Source organism: Apteryx mantelli, chromosome 28 (assembly GCF_036417845.1).
Source record: "Apteryx mantelli isolate bAptMan1 chromosome 28, bAptMan1.hap1, whole genome shotgun sequence".
Classification (NCBI taxonomy): Eukaryota; Metazoa; Chordata; class Aves; order Apterygiformes; family Apterygidae; genus Apteryx; species Apteryx mantelli.
In genome coordinates this window covers 3,809,090-3,827,864 of record NC_090005.1, presented here as the reverse complement: position 1 = coordinate 3,827,864, position 18,775 = coordinate 3,809,090, and the positions used below count along the sequence as shown (strand labels likewise).

The window sequence follows — 18,775 nt, the reverse complement described above, 5'->3', positions numbered from 1 at the left end:
CGCACGTCGAGCAAACGGCGAGATGAAGCCACGAAGGGAAGAAGCCGACGTGAGGGCCGCCGTGGGTCGCGTGCCGTCTTGTTGGCCGTCTCCATTTGCTTCCTCTAATTACGTTTTTTTTTTTTTTCTTTTTGCAGATCCTGGATTTTCCACTTCTTCAGCTAAATAAATAAAGAACTTGTAGACCTACCAGGAATTTGTCGAGGCTGGAAGGATTCGAAGTCCCTCCCCGCGCTGTTGGGTGTCCTTTCTGAACTACAGTCAGTGAGGATGGATTTTACCAAGATGTCCAGCAAGGTAAGATCTCCCATTCTTGGGTCTTCCATTGTAAGTCAGAATCTTAGAATTTTGCCAACTGCAAAACTGCCCGAGTCTGAGCTGCTGAATTGTGTTTGCAGGCCTTATTTTAGGTTTCTGATGGTACAAGAGGAGTCTGGTCCCCTGCACTAGTTTCTTGGCAAATGTTTAACTTTATAAAATGGAGGTTCAGAAATACAGCTGAAAAGGTGGTTTCGTTCCATATATACAGAGGGTTCCTCTCAAAAATGGTTCTAATGCCCGTATGTAGTGAGAAGATGTGCAGCCTCCTTTTGGCAGAACACATGTATTTCCTGGTATTACCTGTCCTTACAGCATCTAGATGTAGAGGTATGACTTGCCCTGATAAAGAATGATCTCTTCTGTTTGTTTCCTTATTGTGTGCATCCTTTAAACGGAGGTTTACAGCTGTCAGATTCTCCTTGCTCGCTGACATGGTCTGGCTTGTATGTGCATTTATAATTTCAAGAGACTTCTGTGTCTACCTTTTAATGTGGCCTAATAGACTTGGCTTTGTCCCATGAAAACGGAAGTTCCCTTGGATGGCAAATCTGCTCGCCTTCCCATGCCTCTGGTTTCCCCATGTGTGAAGTGGTGATAGTGCTACTGTATCTGGGAAGGATGGTTGTGAGGATATGCTGATGCTTGTTTTGAAGTCATGTGTTATCTTGATAATGTCATTACAGTAAAAGAACAGTGTCCTAAGCAGCTAGGTGTAATAATCAAGTTACATGAATCTGAATACAACCTGAAATGAAACATAAAAGGGAAGGATATTTCCCTTTTTTCATAGATCTGCAAGCCAAAGCAGCCTGACTTCAGTCCAGTTACGGAGGACTAAATTTAGACAAATTCTTTTGTAATAGGAAAACCTAAAATCTTTACTCAGTCCTTTCACACTGACATTAGACAAATCTGCTCTGGTATCTGATCTCCAGTTGGCTAACGCAACAGTAAAGGCTCTTATTCTGTGTATACATAATAACAGTAAGTTGTTGTGTGAGCTTTAAATAAGAAAATAAAGCTCTCTGTTATAGGTTTGGGGAGTTATCACTAAATGTGAATGCTTTCTTCTCAGAAGTCTGTGTTCCTACAACTCCTGCTGAAAGTGATAGGAAGTCAGTGTACTGCTTTTCTGGAAATCGGTCCCTATTTCAAAAGCGCCATACATCAATGTATTGGCCAAACAGGTTTACTGTGGGGCTCTGTGAAGTTTGACACTTGCATGGATACTTGTGTTGCCTGAAGATGTTGTCAGCACTATGATTTAAGTGTGCTATATGTCAACTAATGAGGGTCTACTACAGTTGAAAGTAGTGTTGCTCTGTGCAACAAAATGTTCTGATTAAAAACATAAGTTAATTAGCCTTGTGCTTCAGTCTAGAAAACTTGGAGGAGGGGCAGTGAAGTAAAACTTTTAAGTGCTTAAACTGTTGTGAAACTGAAAGACAATGTCATCCTTATGTTGATGGCTGGAAAAGCTGCTGGTATGCTCTGCGCTGTGCAGCCAGGACCTGTGCCTGGCAGCTTGAGAGAGAACCTCCTTTTTGGTTGTAGGAGGGGTACTAAAGACACCTGCTTTTTCCAATTGAGTGGATCAGAAATGGGCACGTGGGAAGATAACACCAAAACCTCTCTACTTTCAGCAAGCTGGCGGGAGCTGAGGGGAGGGAGGTGTGCCTGCGACAGTGGTTTGCATATAGCTAGCCAAAGTTGGCTAGAGAATGTACCAAGGAAGATCTGCAGACAGTAGTTGTGTCAGACTTTTTCCTGTCCTCTCAGCAGTTTTGCTTAGAGGTATTGGCTTCTTGTGAAGTGGATATAGTCAGACCTTGTTTCCTGAACATATGAGTATGTCTTCTGTTCCTATGCTGTCTAATAGCTTTAAACGTTTGATTTAAGCATTGATTTAAACCTCTGAGTAAGCATTTGAATGCTTTTATATCCTGCATCCCTGACTTGTGCTCACACTTCAATATCTACTATTATTGTCACAGTTTGCAGTGATCTTTTCGTTACAGAAGAAGACAACATGCTCTGTTATAGCCCTCAAGTTTTATAAAGCTCTTTACCTGCAGTTCCTCAGAGGGGAGGGAGGATTTCTTAGAGCAGAGGAGCAGGTACATTGTATCTGCCTGGTCATTCACTATTAACAGGCACAGCAAGAAATCTGCAAATTATGCTCCTCTTCTTTCTGTGTGTGTGACTCCCCACTGTGGTGGTGGCAGAAATGGGGGAACCCGCTGCCTTACTCCTCTTACTGCCATCTCCCAGCAGTTGTCTGCAGGGTGATGTGGGCCCCAGTTCTCCCGTGCTAGTCTTGCCATAGCAAGATAGCATGTAAGGACTTGACTTTTTCCACCTATGATCTCTGATGTTTTCCTGTGCTGCTGAGGATTTAAAGGCAGGTGGATTTGGCAGGGACCGAGGAATCTGCATGAAGCACTGAAACTTGGGGCTTGAAGAGTTGCAGATTGTGTCAGAAGCTCCTGCGTAGCATAGCTGTGATTTCAAGGTGCTAAGTGAGACTTGAGCATGACCAAAGGAGCGAATAAACTTTCTGATACACTGGTCATTGGTTATGCTTCAGCCAGGTTAAACTGCTGCTATAGTTTGGCATAAAACTGAATTACAAACAGCTATCAAAAGAGATGTAATTTTTTCCTATAGTCTGGTAATCCAAACAGCAATAGAATTGTTGTAAGTGCGGGACATCAGAAATAGAAACTAATTCTTCTGTTAGTGGAGCTGGGTAGACCGGTGGGGGTGTGGAAAAGAAGACTATACCATGAATCACGAATATAGGCTTTTAAAACTAGTGGTAATCTTGCTAGTGATAGAGGGAGAGCTTTAACGTATAAATTTTAGCATTTTCATTGGTGAAGGCTGTCCTTGGAAGTTCTCAGATTTGCTGTTGACTCTGAAGAGGAGTGTGAGGTGCAATATTTGTAGCAAGTCAAATCTACAAAGGTGTTCACGAGCCTTAGGCACAGCCTGTGGTTTCCTTTGCCAAGGATAAAGGGAAGTACGTTAAGACTTTCCAACTGGAGGAAAGCAGGGCTGATTTGTGCAGTAGGTATAAATCTGGTCTTCCTCCCACCTCCATACTTCTTGCAGTGTACACCACACCTGTCACAAATCGCTGGGATTCCTAACGAGACCTAACTAGTTCTTCTAACTTTATTTACGTGAGAATTCCTTAAACTATTTCTCTTCCGTACAGTGGAACTGAGCATTACTACTAACAGCAAAAGCACAGGGGTAAAATGTCTGTGCTGTAATTATAAAGCCTCTGTAAGGTAGATTTCAGTGTTGAGATTTAAAAGCGTTGTCCCCAAAACTTGGCCTATGTCTCGTGGTTTTATAAGACATGGGGTTCTCAGTGGTAAGTGCAAGATAACATTTCTCTTGTGTTTTTCTTTTTTCCTTTTTCCTTTTTCTCTTCATGAAATAACTACTCATAACCTGAAATGGAAGTAATGCAATTTTTAAAGTGTGCTATCACCTTTATTTATAATTTTGTTACTCATTTATATTTTGTTTTACTCCTTTAATACTTGCACCATTAAATGTCTGGGATCGTATACTGTACTCTACCCAAAACATACTGACCTGCATTAATGCAAGTCCCTAAAGAAATGTCCCCATCATTTCTGTCATCATTGTGTTTCTTAAGTAAATATGCAAGAAACTTGATCAGATCTGAGACTTACTTTTACACCTTTTGTACAGCTTCACATGTATGTTTTGGATGGATCTAAGCCAACACGATAACATTGTTAGCAACTTATGTGGAAGTAAATGATACGGGGTTACAACTAAATGTAGAATTGGATGCTTTACCTTCTGCTCTGCAAGCTGATAAAACCAGGCTATCAGTTCCCAACTGGCCTAACAATTTAAAGGTGAGAGCTCTGCTCTGCTGTGAGTGCTCAGCCTGTTGTTCTTCTTTGGAAGGTACTTCACTGTATTCCCCAAACTGGTACAAATAGAAGTTCCCAGAAGGACCTGGAGAAGTTAGGTCTTCTGTAAAACATGCACTACCATACATTGTTGAAATCGGTCTGATGCAACAGTGTGGAGTATTTGAGTACTTTTTGGCACGAGGAGACCAACTTCTTTGGCAGTGACTCAAAAATACAGTGGTGAAGTTAGTTTGTTACCTTCATTAAATAGTCTTACGTTCCCAGCTTCCCATCCCCGTGGAAACCATATAAATATGTTTTACAGTTGAAATCGTAATTGATTTAAAATAACTTATAACTATGTTACTAGTAATGAATGCCCCTTGACTTCACAAAAGATGAAAATAATTTCCCTGCTGGTCTGGATAACAATAAAATGGTGACCTTGAAGTGCCTGTATTTTATGGAGTAGACTCTCCAGTATGAGAACATGCAACACATGTTTTCCTTGAAACGATGACTGACTACGTCAAATGACTCAATCTAAATCATCAGTGTCATTTTCAAACAACCGGTGTTACTTTTTACGTGGATCACTCAGCTTTTTGAATGAATAATATATTCATTTCCTGTCTGTATCAAGCAAATTAAAACGTATCCATTGATGTGAAAGTCCCCAAGGCAGACCAGTGATCACCATTATAGCTAGAGTTTAGGATACATCAGATGCCTCCCTGATCTTAACGTGTGGATTGGTGAGTGCTACCAGCCTCTGAACTAATTACCTGAATGTGGCTCTACTCTCTCTTTCAGGGCTCTGCACTCTTTCTTTCCTTTTTGGTGGATGTTTTCAGAATAGCCAGCTGGAAAGTGCCATGTTTGAGGCAGTTAAGGGATGCCTTTGTTAAAGTGAATGTACATTTTCTTTAATGTTGAAAAGGAGTATCTGAAGAGCAGTGATGACTGCAAAGGTCTTTTTGTTGTTCTTGCAGCTTCTCTATATTTAGCTTTAAACTAGACAAGTCTTGCATCTTCCGAAGCCTCAGGGGCCACCAATATTTGAATTTGCTGCTTTCTGTTAGAATATCTAACTAAGAGTCAAACCAGGGTGCAAAAATTGAAGTCGTATCCAGGAGCAGCATCTGTAGGGAGTCTTGTTACTCGGTGGCCACTTTGGTGGCCATTGCTTTCTCTGCCTTCGGGTTGCTTCTCAAACTGATCTAGCTTCTTTGTAGGCTCAGAAGTTTCTCTTCATATATGTACCTCTATGCGTATAGTTACTGTATATATACACAAAGCAAAAATTCTAAATCTGCCTCAGGAACTGAACAATCAAAGCATGTCATGAGGATTAATAGGAAGAGACAATAGATAAGTGTGGGGAAAACAAGGTGACAGTTGGGTATGATGATTGATTTAGTACCTATGTCACCATATACCATGCCTTATGGTTTGTGTGTTTGTGAAGTTTTGCAGGTGAAGGTGATTTCAAAGAAAGATTTAAAGGGTGATACCATAAAAATGTGGATTCAGTGCTGAGAGCTCCTCTCGTTCGTATGGGGCATCACAACAGTAGTTAATGGACCAGGGTCTCATGGGCAAGGGAGGTTGGTACTGCTGGTAGAGTAGGGGTAGGGGTTATCTACCAGAAGCCTCTGAGGAAGCTGTCAGATGAGATGTAAATCAAGGTCGTTGGCCTGTGCTCAGTGTGATAGAGAAGCAGTCATGAGTAGCGAGGTGACCTGGAGAAGATGTTGCAGTAGTGTTTTGAATGGAAAATGGAGACTGGAAGGGATATAAAAAGGCATGTGTCAAAGGCCAAAGTCGTATTGTTTTAGAATGAACAGCAATTTTTGCTGTATCATCTCCAGATCATGTTGACTGATGCAAGTTGTAGATTTGTGCTGCAAGAAAATCCAGATCTCTGCTAGACTGTCAAGTTAGATCTGGACTTTTGGTTAGGCCTTCTTTGGTTAGCAAAAAATTCTGCATTGCAGAATGAAGAAAAGATTAAAACTTCTTGTACAGGACTTTTTTTTTTTTTTAAACTTCCTCCACAACTGATTGCCAAAGCCTTTCCCTCCCTCAACCGTTTTAGTATATAAATGCATATATTGCTGCTTCTGTTTTTTAGCGGAACTGAATTCTAGGTTGTTTTTTAAAAATCATATGCTGTTGTAGGATCTTACCTTGGTCCAGTGTCTTGGTTTCCTAAAAAGCTGTCTGACTGTGGTGGGGAGGAATGGATCAGGAGAAAGCAGGAAGCTGCTCTCCAGGTTCGTCGTGTGACCTTCTTTCAGAAATAGTATTTCTGTTACCCTTAAGAAGGGAGCCTGTTCTCTGTGTGATCCAGTTTTCTACGGCATATGGGTTTGCTGATAACACACTGTCCTGATGTCCCTCTTGGCACTGTCTTATCTTTGAGTTTAAGCCCAGTTCAGGGTTTCTGGACTAATTTTTCTGGGTTCTGCGTGGAATTGCTGAGGCATGATAACTGGTCCCTTGGAACAGGGAATCTGCTGTGCAGAAGGGGAGAACTATGACTGCAAAGGGCAGAGCATGCACAGGAGCAGAACTGGCTGCATGCAGCTCTGCCAGGGCATATAAAATACAGCATTGGCCTGTCCTCTGTCCTGAACTGGACCCTTCTCTTGAACAACATTTAAGTATGTGCTAAATGTTGACCCTTTCTGTTGGTCAGCAGACGATATCTACCCTCTAGAGTAGATGTAACTGTCATTGCAATTAGTTTTAGGGTGTGATTTGTTAAGCAGTACCCTGGATTTTAAAGAGTAATGGTAGCTCTTATGTAGTGTCTTTGGGCTGCGTGTCTCCAAATGCTTTTTAAAGGAGGGGAACATTGCTTTCCCCCTTCTACAGTGATAGAAGTTGTGGCAAAGGGAGGAAAGAAATTTGTCCAAGTACACTGCAAAATCCAGATCAGGAACTAGTCCAGCCCAGTACCAGTCTGATTGGCCATGCCAGCTATCGGTATTCTTAGGTCTTACTTTTCTCTGCAGCTGAAATAATACAACTTTTATTTTGCTTTCAGCCTAACTCCCTAGGGCAGGTACTCTTCTATGCCAGTATATAACTGCATATGCTGTTGTAGCTTCTTCCTTTGCAGACAAATGATGATGATATAAAGCACCTTTATATTGGCATAACTGCATTCCTACTGTAGAGGCAGTATAACTGTAGTGAGGAGAAAGTAGCGTGTTTAGATGAAATAGCAAATCAAAATTGACATGTGGACCCGCCTGAGGGGGAGAGAGTGTCTTTGGCAGTAATATTTAGCAGTTTTGTGGTACTTTGAATGTGTCAGGTGAACGTGTGTACTCATTAGCTCTAGCTACGACAGGAGAGGGATCAGTGTCACCCATTCACAAATGGCAAAACTGAAGGTCAAAGAGGTGAAATGGCTTATGCAGTCCCAAACTAATTCTTCTCTGCTCTGCTGCCCCTTGGTAGTCCTGTGTGTTTAGTGAGATGGAATTTGTCACGCAGGGGCTCCGGGGTCGCTGGGAGGAGGAGGAGAAAGGAGAATCCTTTTGATCATCTCGAGAAGCCCTTTTCCATTATGCTGCAGATGACACATTCCCAAGGTTTCCAACTCTGCATCTATTTATTGCATTTGCTAAAAAGTCTATTCATAGCCCTTGACATTAGGGGCTGCAGATTCACATATGCACAAGCGTTCGTGGTACGTCGACGTTGCTTCTGCAAGCATGCAAACTTACCCGTGTGGTACACAGAATTGTGGTGGCTAGTGTGGCAAAATGTCTCAAAACCAGGTACGACCGGGCTCTTCTTTTGCAGTAACACCTCTTGACGCTGTTCTGGCTTTAAATATTTTAACGTGTAGTGGGAATAGAGGAGGAACTTTTAAAAATAATGCTCAGGAGTCTGGCATTATGAATGTGAAATAAGCCTATAAAGTAGGCTGCTGAGGCTCTGCGTTTAGTAGCAGTTGAGATACTTAACTTTTTTTTTTTTTTTTATGGTGGGAGAAACCCTGTCAAATGCCTAAAGTTCGCGCACGAAGCCTCTTAGCCCCCCCCCCCCCCCCCCCGTTGCGGATCCGGTGCCCCCCTTCCGGGACGGCGCCGCGGGGAAGCGGGAGCGCCGGCGGATCACTGGTTAGGGGCTGCCCCGCCTCGGGAGGGGGGGGCGGGGGCGGTGCCGGCCGCCGCGGTGCCGCAGCCCCGCCGCAAGCGGAGCCGCCGGGGCCGAGCCGGCACCAGGCACGTGGCCGCGCGAGGCGGTGGGGGGGGGGCGGACTACATTTCCCGGCAGCCCGCGCGGCCCTGCGCAACCTTGTCCTTGAGCGGGGCCGGTGCGCTGGCCGGGCGTGCTGCCGCGCCTGCGCGCTGCGCCGCGCCGCGTGTGGGGGGGGAGAGGGCGGGCGCCCCCTGGCGGGCGGCGGCGGCGCCTGCACGGGGGCCGCCGCCTGCAGCAGCGTCAGCGGCGGCCGGACAATAGGCGGCGGGGCGCCGCGGGCCCGCCTCGGCCTCGCCCCCCGCCGCCCCCCGCCGCCGCCCGGCCCCAGGGGCGGCGGCCGCCCGGCGCCCCTCCCGCACTGCAGCTCCTCCGCGCGGCGGGCGCCCGGCGCTGCGCCGCAGTGGCGGCGGGAGCTCTGCGGGGCCCCCTGGCTGCGGGCGCGCGGGCGGCGCGGGCGCAGTGCGCGCGGCGGCCGGCGGGGGCGCTGCGGCGCCCGCCCTCCCCCCCCCCTCCGGTGCATTCTCCGATTAAAGGGAGGGGGAGGGCAGAGAAGAAGCCCGGCCGCCATTTTCCGAGCCGCGCCGCCGCCGCTCTCACCCGGAGCGGGGGGGAGAGGGGGGAGAAGAAAAGCACCGCAGCGCCCGCTCCGCCGCGCCCCGCGCGGGCACCGCCGCCGAGCGCTCCGCCGCCGGGCCCGCCCCGCTTCGCGGCAGGGGGGCTCGCCGCGGCGGCTCCCCGGCGCGCCCCGAGCCGGGGGTGGGGGGGCAGCTTCTCCCCCCCCCCCCGCCCGCCCCAGCCCGGACTGCGGCCGCCGCCGCCGCGCGCCCGCCGCGGGAGAAGGAGGCGAGCCCATCCCCCCCTGCGGCCGGGGCGGCCAGGGCGGGCCCGCGCGGGCGGGGGGGGGCGCCGGGGCCGCAGCCGGGGCTGGCGGCGCCCGTGCCGGCTGCGGCGCCGCTGCTCCCCGCGGCCGGGGCTTGTTTGCAAACTGCGCCCATTTTGTGCGGGGCCGAATCCGCCCGGACCGTGTTCTCCGCTCCATCACGTGGTAGGTGCCGCTCCGCTCCCTCTCCCCTCCGCCCGCTGCCCTTTCTCCTTCCTCCCCTCCCTCCCTCGCCCGCCCGCTCGCTCCCTCCCTCCCGCTGCCCCTTTGTTACTGCACCCGCACCCGGCCGGGGGCAGCCAGGCAACTTTAAATGGCTCCGGCCGCCTCGGCGGAGCGGCCGCCGCGGGGGGCTCGCCCCCACCGCTGCCATCTGCGCCCGCCGCCGCCCCCGAGCGCCGCTCGCCCCGGCTCCCTCTAATCCCGCCGCGGCCCCAACTTCTCCGCCCGGCGGGAGGCTGCTCCCCCGCGCCCCTCCCGGTGCCAGGCGCGGACGGCCGCGCCGTCGGGTAAAGTACGGGGGGTCGCGGCGGGGGGGGGGGGGAGGGTCGGGGGGACGGCGGCCGAGCGCGGCCCCCGCTTCGGGGCGGGCCGGCGGCGGCCGGGCGCCGCGCGTTGTCTCAACCTGCCGCCCCGCGGCCCAGTGCCTGCGCGCCGGCCCGGCCCGGCCCGGCCCGGCCGAGTGTTGCGGCTCCGCGGTCGGGCGGGCTGCGGCGGCGGCGCGGGGGGGGGGGTGGTGGTGATGGCGCCACTTTAAATTGAAACCTCCGGCGGGGCGCTCGGCGCGGCCTGTTTCTGAAGAGCCCCCCCGGTGGGCGGCCGGGCCGGTCCCGCCGGGTCGGGTCGGGCCGGGCCGGGCCGGGCCCCTCACGTGGCCGGCGGCCCCGCGGCGAGCCGTGCCCGGGCCGAGCGCGGCGGCCGGGCCCGGCCCCGCTCCCCCGGGGCGGCGGCGGGGGAGACGGCGCTTCCCAAACCCGCCGGCGACGGTGGGGGGGGGGAGGGAGGGAGGGGGGGGGCATACGCGAAGTTTTAAAAGTAAACAGAAAAAAAAATTGCATAACCTCAATCTTGCAAAACGCGTGCATGCGAGAAACTTGCCCCATCGCACTCCTCGATCCCAAAATCCGGCATGGAAAATATTATGTCGTGGGCTCTGGGGCAGTCCTGGTGTCCGGGGGTGCTCGCCGTGCTGTCACTGGCGTGACCCGCGGATGTGTCAGTGTGCTTTCCCTTTCTCTCGGGGTGTAGCATAGTTTAATTTTTCCATACGGGTTTGATCTGCTGAACCATTTTTCGAGTATTTACTTCCTGGCCGCTTATTCGTAAAAACGTTCCTGCCAATCCGAAATTATTATTATTGTTTTTCCCCTCAAAACAAACTTAAAGAGCATGGCTATCCTTAAATGCTTTTAGTGATCATTAAGTGCGTTGGCTTTCCTCGTGGGATTAGCATCTTTCGGTGCTGGTTGCAGAGAAATTTGGCTGCTTTTGGATGTAAATGAGGGTCTTGTCAAAGAAAAAAAAATGTAGCTGGCAAATTCAATAGAAACTAGGGTTATTTTTTCTACAAAAAAGGCAGATCCTTCTAACACACGGAAATGTAGTCCTTCTGCTAATTAAATTTATGTACAGGTGGATCAAAACACAGGCAGTATAGATTATTGGCTGTTACATAAAATGTGCTTGAATGACAAACTGTAGTTCTCAGTAAAACTGGCCAGGGTATGGGAGGAACTGCTGTTTTCCTTTTTTTTTATTATTATTATTATTAATTATTATTATTATTACTTGTTTTGCCTGACCATTATATCCTGAACTGTTTTGGGCCATTTCTGTGTTAGCAGTTACATCATGTCATGTGTTGCGTACAGTGTGATTTGTGCATCTAAAAATAAGACAAGGTAAAAGCCAGTTTCTCGGAGTTAGCGTTATGAAAGTAGGGGAGTGCTTCAGCTGTGATCCTGTCCTGTTACCAATATGAATGTTAAACGCATCGGGGGGGAGGAGCAGTTGAGGTGTTACGAGTGTGTGTGTGTGTGTGTGTATGTGTGTGACTAAACCACCACCATAGTTATGAATTCAGTTACAGGGTTGCGTATGCGCGTTTTCTCTTTAAACCACATTTGTCCTTTTTATAGTCTTTGTTTTCATGGAGGAACCTTTAAGCCTCTTCTCCTGCTTTAGTGCATTCTTCCTCTTGCATTTTCATCTCACATGGAATAGCGATGCCATTTAATTGATTTTAACCACAATCTTTTTTTTTTTTCTTTCTTTCTTTTTTTTTTTTTTATTTGAGAAGTCAACCACCTTTGAAATTAGTGAAGGGAAAATTGAAGCTGAGTTGGTACAGGGGCTATAAAACCTGGGAAAGCCCCAGAGCTGCAGAGCACTCGAGCCTGGAAGAGGATACCAGGAAGCTTGCTTATTCTTCCCTAGGTATCCGCTGTTGGCCATTGTCGGAGACAAGATCCGGGCAGCGTGTTTTTGGCGTGGGAGGGAGGGCATGTTTTTTGTAACCATACTGCCAAGGTAGCACAGCTGTGCAGGGCTTAATGGTTTGATATGCTGCAAGTACAGTTAATTGTGGAACTCGGTTATGATACTGTTATAGCTGATTTGTAATGATTTAGCAATGAGGATGACTTGTGTTCCCTCTTCATAAATGATAAAGCAGCAGATGACCAGACAGATGTGGCTATGTGTTTCTTTCTTTTCTTTCTTTTCCTCCCCACCGCCTCCCCCCCCCCCCAAATGTTCAAGTCTCATCTGTCTTCAGAGATCATACGGTAACTGGAGAACTGGTGAAATTCTGACATCACGAAAGTCAGGGGTGAAAACTGAGCAGTCCTTTGACCAAAGTCACTTCCTTTTGCTCTGTTTATAACTGTGTTTTTGTGAACGCAACTGCCGTTATCTAATGAACGCTCTGAACAAAGAATGTCTCTGGAGTTTCTGCACTCCACCCTTTTTCTACTTAGACAGCGTGTGGTGTGTGTCCTTAGGAACCTCAGAAGATTTTTCCAGGGAGGACAAGAGTTAATATATAGTGAACTGAAGATAAGGCCTGAAGACTTCTCAGGTCCTAACAGTGCAGAAAAAGTGTAAAGGCTTGGGGCGGTGGGGAGAGGAGCATGTAATTTTGATTTGCACCCTCCACCTCAACCGAACAAAAAACTTCATATCATTTTCCTCTTCTGATGAGAGGATCTTAATATTTTCTGGGACTAATTTTTAAGTGCAAGTTCAGTGATGTTTCTTCCTCTCCCCATTTAACAGCACCTGATTTTGTATTATTATTATTTTTTAAGACTGGACTCTGTGTGAGAGAGGTGGGGCAACTTCTATATAAATGGGAATTTAATTTAGTGGAAATGTCTCTGTTGGATCACTCGCTGATTAGACCTAATAATGTGCAACTTCTGCACGTATGCCTTCATGTTCAAAGTGTTTATAGTTTTTATTAAAAAGAGCCTCTTAACATTTGGACAGTCAGAATGGCAGGTGATCTGAGAAGCACCGTTTCCGCTGCTGCATTTTATAAATACCATGTCCCTGCTCCTAACTTCCAGGAATACAATGTCTATCTGGAATGAAAAGCAAAAAACACTTCAGAATGCTTCTTGATTTGAGAATCCTTTCCAGCTTTGTAAATAGCAGTTTAGCTGTGTCTTCAAGGATGCGGTTTTATATAACAAATCATTTAAATTAGAATAAAGGCTTTCTGTTTCTTCTCAGTTGGGCAAGGAGTTGTCATACTCAAATCAGCAAAAGTCCTGGTGATGCAGTACTTCAATAAACATAATTCCATTATACCCTGTTTATGTCCTCTTCAGGCTGAGTTCAGACTAGTGTTTTTAGAGGAGGACGGTGTTATTGTTCAGGTTCTAAAGAAAGTTAGAAAATAAGTGTGTCGTGGGGTGGGGTGGGGTTTTTTTTGCTTTTTTGTCTTGTTTGGGTTTTTTTCTGTGAACCACTGTTAATCAGATGACTGCCAAGCTATAACTCAGCTTAGAGAATGAGACAAACAATGAAATGGGATATGCTAATAGTCACGAAGACTTAATTCTGGAGGACAGATTTCTGACAGTGCAGCATCTGAGTTAATGGTGAAACTGTGCTGTTTATTGTATAAACAAGGAAAAATGATAGCAAAATTGCATCTAAGGAGAGGAAATGGGAGTAGCTGTCGGCATGAACAGACCACATCTTTGTCTGCTCCTTAGTCAGATCTGCTGCAAACTTATTTTTTTGTAGAGGTAGTGGAAAGGGAAGTGTTAAGAAACTAAGCTATTTAAAAAAAAAAAAAATTAACTGAAATGTCTGCTTCTGTATTGAGAGCTTCTCCAGGCCTCAGACAAGTTAGCAGAAGATGGACCTCAGAGATTTTCGCTCTATCCAACCTTACGAATCCTCTCTGAAATCTTTATAACTTTCTGTCGAGGTTTGTAGTGACAGAGGACATGATGGGAAAGGTTATGATTGAGTTGCCTTGCACTAAATGAGAAATGGCAAGCTAAGTCCATGTCATATCACAGGCCCATAAAAAAGAGCCTGTGATGCGTGGTTGGACATCATCTTCTAATAAACGAGTACCTCTGCGCTGCAGTCCGTGTCGTCTTGTTTTTAGTTGCTGCCATGACAGTCTTTGTGGATTGTTGTCTTTCCTGTGAGATCTTGAGAAGCAAAAAAGCTGACATCTGCAGTTAGCTGAATGTGCATATCCTGGAGAACTGTATTATAAACTCCATTCAAAATAAGGTATTTAAACTTGGCAGGAGACTGGTCCACTGGGCTGGGCAGGGATCTAGTGACTGGGGATGCTTAATTCTGATCCTCTGTGTTGTGTTATTCCTTTTGAGGACATGGATGATTAACGTGAGGCACTCCAAAAGACTTTTTATAGTGATAGTTTTCATGCAGTGTTTTGAAATATGAAGTATTAAGGTAGTGTCATTTACTTGGGGTTAAAAGTTTTGGCAATAATTTTTGTATGCTTTTGAGCAAAGGTTTGTATAATAGTACACAGTGAATGAAAATATGCCTTTTAAAATTAAGGGACTATTCTGTTTTTTTGTTTAACTTGCTGTCTGAGTCCTGAGTTCAGGTTTTCATATTTCCTGGGCAACTTGCCCAGGTTATGCGAAAGAAAAACAAGAAAACCTCTCTGATGCTGGATGGGGGGGAGACATTGATTTCACAATTAAAGCTTGTTTTTGTCTTTGTTAGTGCTTTGTCAGGCTGCTTCTTTCTGCAAATGTCCCATTGTTTTTTAAAGCACATTTCTTTTTATTTGACTGCAAACTGTAACTTTGTTCTGAGCAGTAACTTAAAAGCAATGGTTATTTTTTCCGCCAGCTACTTCATTTACCAAGTGAAGGCATTCTTGCTTGTAATTATCAGACTTTCCAGACTTTTGATTTGGGAAATGACAATTAATCTTGCTTTACAGTTTTTGTTTTACTTTCTGACATCATATTGATAAAGCTTCTGCACCTCAAATTATGCAATTGATTAGTTTTATTTATATCCAGTTGGAATTCACAGGCGTAACAGAAAATCGTACTTGAAGAAAATGGAGATACGGACGTTCAAGTTGAGGTATAATGTAGGCCCTTAGGTTTCTGTTTCTAGAGTTGACCAGAAGACCCTGCTGGTTTTGCGGACCTGCAAATGGAAACGGACAGCTTTTATTCTAATCAGGAGTGCTTCTGATTGGAAACAAAAGCTATGAACATGGAGTTCCATAATATCTTCATTAAAGGCTCCAGAGCAGAATACCACTTCCTGGGAGGCTTTTAGTGTTAAAATCCTTATTTTTCCAGAGAGATTAGGTGCAAATCTTTTGTGTTTATATATGTGGAAGACAGTTGTGCATATATTTTAAAAATCTGCAATTCTTATGTATGTTCTTAACATTTTTTAAAATTAATATTGAAAAATGCCTCTTTCCCAAATGTAGGTCACTATAAGCACATTGTCTGCCAAACTGCACATGATAGCTGGCTTATCAATAAGTTTGTCATCCTGTACTTGTCACGTTTTCTTAATTAAAGCTTTGAGAGTTACTTCTCATGTGTATCTCTCTGAATTGGCAAACATCTGTCTTACAACTACAAAACATTGAAAGGTGATACAAAAGGCAGGTAGAGAATCTATCATGTCTAATATGTGTGATTTCTATTAGATGTGCCTTTTTGGATAAGGAAAGTCTTTCTAAGGCTCAGGGTTTTAGCTTATATGCCAAGTACCTGCATTTTAAGTGGTTTGCTGAGTTTAGAAGCTTAGATGATGTATTTCGGTTGTGAAATAAAGTGTATAGGGATTTTATTCTAGCGAGCTTTTTCTAAAATCCATTTGTGACCACATGGATTCAAGATTTGGCTGCGTTGTAATTGGTTGGTGGGGGGAAAGAGGGGAAGTGGGAATTGGTATAATGTTCACTTCCTTCAGGGTAGATTGTCCTTTGCTCAACGGCACCTTCAAACATGCATCGTAGCCTGAGGAGGAGGTTAGCTGCTCTCCAAAAGCCTGTGCTTTAGGTAGGACATAACATATGAGATCAAGGAGTTTGCGGGTGGTCATGTAGTCAGGCAAAGGGAGGCTTGCATGTAAGCCATGGAGCTGAGGTTATTCTTCACGTGTGTGTTGAGAACTTCAGTCTCCGAATGATCACATGTAAACTCTTCTATCTTCATTTCTAGTGCAAGTCCTAGGAAAAGGGGAAATGTGCCTGAGTGGGTTTGGACAAGTGCTTTGTAGGAGGGGATCTGGGAAAGTAAGGAGGCCTCGAAACAACTACGAAGAGTAATCTGAATGTGGTTTGGCATGTGATGAAACTAAACAGCATGCGGAGGAATTTTTGGATGCGAACGTCAAGGGTTTAAATTGTAATTCAGGGAATATAAATTTATACAAGGTGCATGTGGTATCGAAAAAAAGAATGCTGTTGCTGAGTGGTGCTGGGAGGGATTGAAGGCAAGGATGACTTAGCCAGGCAGCTAAAGGTCTCAGGAGTTTGAGAACAGTTGAGATGTGACTCCTGGTTTTGTGCTGAGAGACATGCTAGCGGAAGGGTCTGAAGACCCTTTGGGAAGAAAGCTGGAAGTAGTTTGAGAGTTTAGATGGGGTGGGCAAAAGAGAGGTTATTGATAGCTCCCGTTTCCAGGACTTGCAGCTCTCTTTCAGATCTTTCCGTGAACATTACTGGAAACACAGGTGCCCGATCGCTCCATCTGTTGTCACAGCACCTTTAGAAAGCAGAACTTTCCACATTCATCTTTGGCTTATTTTCTGAGGCGTTGCACCACATTGCTGTGCTTGGAAACACAGTTTTCCTTTAAGTGTCTAGTTGTAAAACTGGGTTTTAAAAACAGTGCTGCATAAGTCAGTGTACTGAAAGGATTGGTTTCCAGGGGTGTTGCGACCCAATAGCTCTTCCAGAGTATAGCATGACTGGATGCATTCCTTGTACGTCTTCCAACATCCCATCGTTGCCTCAGCTTCATCCATCTTTTTCCCCCTTGCTCCATGTTCGAAAAACACTGCAAGAATCTGAATGTTAGTGCTGTTCACGTGGAATTGTGGGTGAAGCCACTTGACTGAATAGGCTCAGCCACTTTTCCTCCTTTGGTTGCCTTGCATGCACTCTTCAGGAAGTGAGTGAAGATGAGTGAGTTGTGATTACACCGTTTTTAACTGCTTACTAGAGTCTTTCATCTTTCCTCTGTTAATTAATGCAATCTGCTTTGGCAGTGCTCTAGTTTTAAAGTAAAAAATCAAGAACGTGCATGTGGATTTTGAGTATTATTTTAAAACACTGTCAACTCCATGTTGGCCTTGCAGAAAAAGTTTCTTGCATATGTTTCTGAGAAATCTAGAAGGAGGAATGTGCACCAGGCATCCTGCTGCAGCTGCTGAGGGCAGGGTTGGAGGTGGCACTACAGCAGACACCCTATGATCATTGAACTGGAGCAATAATCTTGAGTCACCCTTTTACTCGGACAACTGACTGCCAGCAGGACTTCAGCAGACTCTGTTCTTACTGCAGATCATACACCTGTCGGCTTCAGCGTTTGGAGCTGTAGACCCTTGGCAAAGAAACACCAGAAAAGGGGACCGGCGGGTGCTTACCTTTAATTTGATAGTTTTCACGGTGATACCGGTTTGGGGAGAACTTGCCACCATGGTTTTGAGTCCTAGAGGCAGGCAAAAGACTTGGAACAACTGGCTACTTGTTAGAGTAATTGGCAGAACTCTTTCAGAACCTCAGACTATGTCTATATTCTTTCCTTTTCCTCTTCTATATTTCTTCTACTCACTCCCCAAAAGAGATGTTCCCCCCACATGCCCAAACTTTCTGTTAGGAAGAAATTACTGATACTGTAATAGGACTTTAACAACAACTAAAACCTAGGAACAAAGGGGACAAAAATCGTGTTTACAAGTGTTCCTTAATATTTTTTTCAAATCTGGTTTATAACAGTAGAGATTGAATTCAGTGTCCGAGAAACCATGCTGTGTCCACCACACAGACAATTTTTAAGGACTATTTTAAGAAGAGAAGGGAAAAAAAACCACCCAGCAACTTCTGGAGGTCATCTTTAAGCTTCTGGAACAAAGCCTTGTTCTTAAGGGAGGATTTCCAGACTTTCAGAGAATTTTAAGTGTTGTCCATCCCACTAAAAGTGAAGTTAAGACAGCTGCCTGTCAACAGGGTTGCACTAGCTTAATATGAGGATTTTCTTTTTAAACTGACTTTGCTAAACTGGAGGAAAAGGTAGTATGAAAGTTTTTCTTCTGTTTTCTACTTCTGCTCTTAATAAAACTAAGTTGATGACCTACAATTTTACTTTTTAAAAAGTAATTTAAAATTAAAGGTACTCTTCAGGCTCGGTAAGCTATTAAACAGCTACGATATGGTGCAAGTTTGTTTGTGAAGAATCATCGCATTCCACGCCAAGTGCAGGTTTTTCTGCTGTCTTACAGTCTGGGTATTTCTTAAGCTGCTGTCAATGTCTTGTGGTGTTGCAGTGATGAGCGTAATACAGTGCACTGATCTAGAGCTTTACTTTGGAAGATGGATGGGCATGTTTCTGCAGAACTGACAGCAGATCTTTTGAAACAGTCCGAGTATATGTGTATCATTAGCGAAGGTCTTGGTAGGAGGCTGAAGAGGGGGAAGCCCTTTATTCTGACACTCTTCCTCCCTCCTTTCCCAAGGGTGTCTTTGCTACAAGTGGAAAGTTCCCTGCAAGAGCTGTGATCTTCATGTTTTTATTGCTGAAGGATCATGTTCAGTCTTTATGAACCCAAATGATGATTGAAAGCCATTTCCAATGCAGTGTGCATTAAATTTTTAGGCATACAGTATGCTTTTTCAGCAAGGACAGGGTATAGTCGTATTAGAAAATAAGTTCTGTTAGCAGGGGACTTACGAAGTCCGAAATTCTGA

General features: G+C 45.7%; 1 protein-coding gene across 6 annotated transcripts in view; it reads left to right on the top strand.

The window, feature by feature from the left end:
• The window catches only part of KANSL1 (KAT8 regulatory NSL complex subunit 1), a 108,719-nt gene continuing 89,944 nt past the window's right edge, over positions 1-18,775 (top strand). For 5 of the 6 annotated variants that reach the window (XM_067312208.1, XM_013958376.2, XM_013958373.2 and 2 more), the window contains exon 1: positions 1-297. The gene's annotated coding sequence lies outside the window, so the exon portion shown is untranslated. Of the gene's footprint in view, positions 298-9,399; positions 9,490-18,775 lie in introns of those variants that run through there. The other variant, XM_067312205.1, reaches the window with a different exon arrangement.